The sequence below is a fragment of the Bos indicus genome, chromosome 10 (genome assembly GCF_029378745.1).
Source record: "Bos indicus isolate NIAB-ARS_2022 breed Sahiwal x Tharparkar chromosome 10, NIAB-ARS_B.indTharparkar_mat_pri_1.0, whole genome shotgun sequence".
In the NCBI taxonomy this organism is placed as follows: domain Eukaryota; kingdom Metazoa; phylum Chordata; class Mammalia; order Artiodactyla; family Bovidae; genus Bos; species Bos indicus.
The window spans coordinates 26,218,356-26,224,355 of NC_091769.1; the positions used below are offsets into that span (position 1 = coordinate 26,218,356).

General features: G+C 45.5%; 1 pseudogene; it reads right to left on the reverse strand.

Moving 5' to 3' along the window:
• Positions 1 to 1,472: 1,472 nt before the first annotated feature.
• On the reverse strand, positions 1,473 to 4,330 carry LOC109564863 (U3 small nucleolar RNA-associated protein 6 homolog pseudogene; annotated as a pseudogene).
• Between the last annotated feature and the right edge of the window lie 1,670 nt (positions 4,331 to 6,000).

Sequence of the window (6,000 nt, forward strand, 5' to 3'; positions counted from 1 at the left end):
CTTAAACTGACTTCTGTGTCCTTTTGACGTTCCCATCATTCTTTGGGTATTTCCTTGCTTTCTGGTTAAAGATATTCTAGTCTCCTCTTCTGCACTCCCTATCCCAGCCCCGAAGGCAGCCATTTCTTCAGGGAGCCATTTCTCCAAGGCTCTTTTAAGGATGGTACATAGTATTTAAATAAAAGCCAAGTTCTGGCTAAGCATGCTTGTCACTCTTGGGATGTTGCTATTACCAGACTTTTTGAGTGAACACATTGAGGAACTGTGTATACATAAATTTACACACATTGACAAAAGTTGCAGCAGAACCAAGAAAGCAGAGGGGGATTAAGGATTAGCCTTTCTGGAGAATGAAATTAATATTCAGGAAGCAAGAACACAAGCCAGATCAGATTGCAATGAGGGAAGGCATTGACACTGTTAAATGCAAAGCTCAAAGCAGATCAGCCAGTAGGTCAAGAAGCTTAGCCTAGTGATTCCTTAAAAGACCCCACTTAAGTGAGACTTGTCTCCTAAACTCCCTAAGGCTGACTCTCTTCATCTTAGATGCCTGCCTTGACTTCCCCACCCATATGGCTTGTCTCTTGACTATACCCCAACCTGTGGAGAAAAGAGCAGTGTTGGACCCGTGGAACTGTCCTAGGGATTAACACCAGGAAGAAAGCAGAAGATGGAAGATGTGTGACTCAAGAAATTTCTAAGCAAATGACTTTTTTCGAGACCTTTCTTCCTTGGTAGAACCAGCATGGGATGCCTTTTAAGGAGAGGGAAGGGTTCTGTTTGGACTAGCAGCCTTCTTCCTAAACAGGTTGCCCTGTCTCCTCACCCTGCCTCCTTGCTCCTCACTCTAGCTGCTCTGATATAAGTGCCCCTGATGTTAACCCAGTATGAGTCCCCAGGCCTCTAACTCAATAGGTGGGGTGAGCAGCAACGCCTTCTCCCACCACAGGGCACAGCAGGAAGAAGTAGAAGGGGGAAATCCAAGGCTAGAGGAAGAAGGGGATTGTTTCACAATGAGAAATTGAAGCCCTTTGGGGGGTCCATCCCCAGGGTCAGGTCCCCATGCACGGCACACCAGGAGACACTGTGTAGTGACAACTCTGCCCTGGGGAGGTGGGGATCTGACACTGGCTTCTGCACCAAGACACAAGTGTCTGACCTTGGGTCTACCCTGACCCTCATTCTCCTCAGGTGTATAATGGGATGCCAGCAGGAAGGTTCTTTCCATTGCTTGTGTCTTGTCCATCCTTGAGTTCAAGGTAACTGTCTATATATTTTTTTAATAAATAGAAATGCTTTGCATGATAGTCAAGAGACGTCCCCCAAGGCCTACATTTTATTTCTGTGTTATCCCCGGTGCCACAGAGAAACTTGGAATTTTCTAAACACATAGTGCTCAGCCATATGTGTAATGTCTCTGGCCTTTTTTTCTCTCTGAATTGCCTATCCTCTACCCCTAATTGGAGGTGTGGATCCTATTTATGCTTTTTTTTTTTTCAATGGAATGCTATGGATTTATTTCACGTTTTCAAGGCTATTTATAACATGGAAATAACATGGAAAACAACATAATATTAAGTGAAACATTGTAAGTAAAACTGTACTGAATGCTTCTCCCAGTAACATCATGTTACGTTGAAGGATATACAACTCAAACAACTGCTTCTTTTGCTCCAAGAATGCCCATCTCTGCTTTAAGCTACCCTCCATCCTTGCCTCTGAAGCCCTTCTCTTTCTAAGCTCCTCCCTACCCCTGCCTTTCCTTGTTACTGGGTCTCTGCAGTGCAAACATTTCTCTCCAGATCAGTCCCAGAGACAAAAACACTTTTGTAATTTCTTATAAATCTTCTTAAAGGACAACTTTCCCCCTAATACCTAGCATCCTATTCTGCTGCTTCAACCAACTCAGGACATCAGCTCTATTCTTTAACCCCCACTTCCATCCCAAAAGCTTGTCTTCTTTCTTGCCCATGACAGGGACTCAATGAACGAATGAATAAATGATCTAACAGTATAAATCCAATTCTAACAAAGGAAATCATACGAGTGAGTTTAAGTCCAGATGATAAAATTGCAACATTACTCTATCCCCTCCATACTTTTACACTAAATGCACACCACATATACTTTTATAAGGAGAAAATAAACAGAACTGTGTTTTCCTCTCCATTTTAACTGAACCTGAGGTCTAGATTAGAGCTACTCAAGCATGACAAGGTGTAGTAAAACAAGATCAGTTACATCGTTTCCATGTATTCTGAAAAACATTTGGGATCTCCATAGGTCTGGCCTCAACAACTGGCTTCTGGCCATTAAACAGCAGCTCCCTTTTTTGGAATTCAAGATTAACACGTCAACAAAATTAAAGCAGGCCTCAAAACGAGACACCATCTCAGGAAACTGCAGATGACTGCATAAAACAAATCTGCCTGGAGGGCTTATAGCACTATTTCACAAAGGTGACTGTGCTCTTCCTCTTTTCACAAACGGCCGGCTTGATACAAAGCATGTTTAGCCATAAACTGCTCTACTGACTCTCCCTGCAACATTTTCATGGCTCGCCAATAGATCTGTCCCCAGTTCTCAGGTCTACCAAGGGGGTGGTTCAATTCTTCTTTGATGTAATCCATCCAGAGATCAGAATCATTAGTTCCAAATTCTCTCAAAGCCCTTTCATAATACTCTCTTAAGTTCTCCATCTTACAGGATTCTTGCTCCTTCTCAAACTGGATCATCTTCCTGAAAAAATCAACTGAAAATGGACGGTTTTCCTGTAAACTTTTAAACACATCTCTGGCCTTTTTGTAACCACCACTTCGATAAGCCCAATTCAGATACATTTCCTTCACAGGGACTGAGTCAGCTCCTGGGAGACCAAAGATATCTCTCTTATAGATTGCTTCAGTTTCTTCTTGCTTTCCGGCATCTTCACTCCACTGGGCCCAAGTAAGCCACAATGGAAGGCAAATCTGAGGTTTCAGGTACTCAAAGGCTTGCTCAAAACCCTTGGACATCTCGTGGCTCTCTGATGTAATCAGGGCCTCCAGCTTCACCTGCCACATCTCCACTGATTTTTTGAACAATTTCACCCCAGCGTCTGCCACCTCCAGGGATTCCTTTAACAACTGGTGATGCAGCAACAACTTGCTCAACTGCCTGTACTGGAGTTCTGGTAAAAGTTTGAGCTCATGTGCCTTCCAGAATGCAACCATGGTTCTTTCCAGACTCTTCTTTCTGAGGAGGCGACTGCTTGTCTTCTTAGTAAACCTCTCCATGCAGAAGTTCATGTAACATTTCCACATAGCCTCTGTGGGCACAGTTTTTACCGCCTCCTCGTACACAGCACAGCTCCTCTCCTCCCAGCAGCCCACCTCCTTCGCTTTGGCTTGTTTGGTTGTAGGCAGCTCTTCTACTGGCTGTGATTCAATCACTAATTCTTGCCGGGCCACATAGTCCCAAGTGACGGGGTCATCTGCGTGCAGAGCCTTAAGGTCATTGTAAATTTCTCTTTGCAGATCTTTGGCAAAGTTGAACAGCCGTGCCACTGAAAGCAGTGACACACGAAATTTTGCACTTTTAATTACACTTGTAGAATTCTTATAGATGATCCGTGCCAACTCGCCCGTAAGGATTTCTTCAGCATGCTCGAGATTCCCCACATACTTTGGCTTTTTCAAACTCTTGCTTTTCCTTCCTCAATTTTTCAGCATGCATCAGCTCCATCCTAAAGTATTCTTCATAAAGTTTCGGGCAACGTGGGTGAAAGCGCAGAGCCCGAAGAAATAACTGTCTTGCACTTTCTGAAGAAAAGCGGTCTTCCAGTTCCCATTTGGCCGCCAAAATCCACAAACCTGGCTTGTTTGAATGAAAGGCCAACAAGGAAGAAAATATCTTGCCAAGGTGAACGTTGGAAGCCCACTTCCTACAAAAGGCTATAAAAGACAGCCAAAGTCGAACATCATCTTTCCACTTAATTGATGCACGTCGGAAGACACTCTGTATCCGATGTATTATAGGATCCTCAATCTCATCCTTCTTAAATGTATATCCAACGCGAGCTCTCCTTTTCTCAATCAGATCCAAAAGATTAATTTCATACTGAACATATCTGATAAAGTCATCCTTTAAAAGACTTCTTCGCTGTATTCTGTAGTCTAGTTCTAAAGCCTTCCTAATGATTGCCTTAATCTCTGCGTGACTGAAGAGTCCAGTGTGCTCCAGCTGTTGTAATTCGGGAAGTCGATCCTCTACACGTTCCTGAATTACTTCCGCCATGATAGCCGAACTCCACAACCCACCAGAGCTCCTCTCACTGATGACACGCGAAGGAAATGGCCTATTTATGCTTAAAACTCTCCCCAAGGAAATCTTTGCTCTGGAACCTTCCCTGATTCCCCCTCACTCCACCCCTTTCTTCCTGTTGCTTCATAATAACTCCACCCTCACCTCTCCTGGAGTTCTTCTCAAGGTCTGGTTTATATTATGACTCTAGAGGTTGCATCTGTTGGGGAGAATTCTTAGCACTTGGGTCTTAACCATAGTTCATGATTTACTTGCTTAGCTCTTCTCAGGAGAAGACAGGTATCTGGCTCCGGGGGAGAGTGCAGATTTGACATTCCTAGATCCCTCAGGTGCCCTGTCCTCCTCTCTTACCAGCTGTTGCCTTTCACACAGGCGTTCTGGTCAACAATTAATGCCCCTGTGATAAGCCACCAGAAGAGCTGGCACAAGTGGCTATCCCTGATGTGAGGGTGGGGTTACTGGGGCTTGCTCTAGGGGGAAGAAGGATCGGTGGTGGTAAGGGTTGCTGCTGCTGCTAAGTCACTTCAGTCGTGTCCAACTCTGTGTGACCCCATAGATGGCAGCCCACCAGACTCCTCCATCCATGGGATTTTCTAGGCAAGAGTACTGGAGTGAGTTGTCATTGCTTTCTCCGGTGGTAGGGCTTGGGTCTCCTAAAATAGCTGAAGCCCAGAGACCACTGAACAACCCAGATTAATTAGGTAATTAGGTCTTCTCCAATCAGGAACTACAGACACCCAGGTCTTTCTCTTCTCAGGTACCTACCTATGTCTGACCTCACTTTAAGAAGACCCAGGACTGGGAACTGGAGTGGGAAAGGACATATGAAGAATGTGTGTGTCATTGGGCTGAGGAAACTGATAATGTGGAGAGGCTGGGAGGTGGAAGCGGGGAGACGGGGGCCCAGCCCTGTGTGCACCTAAGTCCAGACTATGGACTGCACCAGAGGGTCACAAGGGAGTCAGAGCCACCCTCTGGGAAAGTACAGCCTGTGCTCAGGTGTTGGAACCCCTCCCCTTTCTTATCTTTTGACTGCACTGCGTGTCTTATGGACTTTAAGGACTTCCCTGGTGGCTCAGACGGTAAAGCGTCTGTCTACAATGCGGGAGACCTGGGTTTGATCCCTGGGTAGGGAAGATCTCCTGGAGAAGGAAATGGCAATCCACTCCAGTACTATCACCTGGAAAATCCCATGGACAGAGGAGCCTGGTAGGCTACAGTCCATGGGATCGCAAAGAGTCGGACACGACTGAGTGACTTCACTTTCACTTTCGTGTCTTATGGGATCTTGGTTCCCTGACCAAGAATGGAACCTTGACTCTTGGCAGTGAAAGGACAGAGTCCTAACCATTGGTCCACCAGAGAATTCTGGGAACCCTTTTCTTTCCCAGTTTGGGCTGCTGGCTGTATGAGGGTGGGATGGACAGAAAGCTACATGGAAAGTCTTGTAAAATGGGGATCATCAAAAGGAACCTGAACAGCCTCGAAAGCTTTTTACCCTTTTGCAGTTGATTTGTCATGAGAGGCAAAGTGTTGGGGTGTCAGCAAGAGGTAGAAATTGGGAGAAGACTGTATAGTGTTTCCCTGGGGAAGGGGCTGCTCAGTAAAGGTTGATAAATGCAAAGCTTTGTGACAGGCTTGATGGGCCACTTGGGCTGTTTGACTCCTAGGGAACTCCCAAATTACCTCCATCCATGG